This window comes from Dipteris shenzhenensis, unplaced genomic scaffold (genome assembly GCF_047967505.1).
Source record: "Dipteris shenzhenensis isolate YYH24624 ecotype China unplaced genomic scaffold, Dip_SZ_1.0 scaf0484, whole genome shotgun sequence".
NCBI lineage: Eukaryota > Viridiplantae > Streptophyta > Polypodiopsida > Gleicheniales > Dipteridaceae > Dipteris > Dipteris shenzhenensis.
In genome coordinates, this window is record NW_028239790.1 from 10,001 (window position 1) to 10,645 (window position 645).

The following is a 645-nucleotide window of genomic DNA, read 5'->3' on the forward strand; positions in this document are numbered from 1 at the left end:
GGAGGGTATGGAGTCTTCTATCCATTATTAGAGCTTAAAATAGGCATGATATTGAATCCTCTATCGGTTGATCGACTATATGGTTATAGTCCCGATTCGGCATACGGGTGTGGGAGAACTACCTCATTACTGAGAATCTCGAATGTGGATAATGTAAATCTTCAAAGATACTATCGGTTTCTACGATATATATTATGAGGAGGTACCTCCCCCTCCCCTGACGTAAGTGAAGTATTATCCCTATTGAAGGGAGGTACATCATCTAGACTATCTTCTATCCTACTGGAAATGGATGAATCTCCCCGGGTGGGATTTGAACCTACGACCAATCGGTTAACAGCCGACCGCTCTACCGCTGAGCTACCGAGGAAAGTGGCAGATGATTCAATCCCATATACTTCCAGAGACTCTTGTTCCTTGAGCCGCCCCTTGATCTGCAAGACGTTAACCACTCGAAGACCCAAAGCTTTCTTCGAGACTTCATGAACCTCGCGTACACCCTAACTCTCATTATAGGAAGAAGCAGTAATGATAGCAATCCCTTTTGCCTTCTCGGATAGAGCCTACGAATCGGGGGGGGGGCTGGTGTGGAAGATCTCGGTCATGGTTGATCTTGGTCGTGATTGATCGCCCCCCCCCCAACCC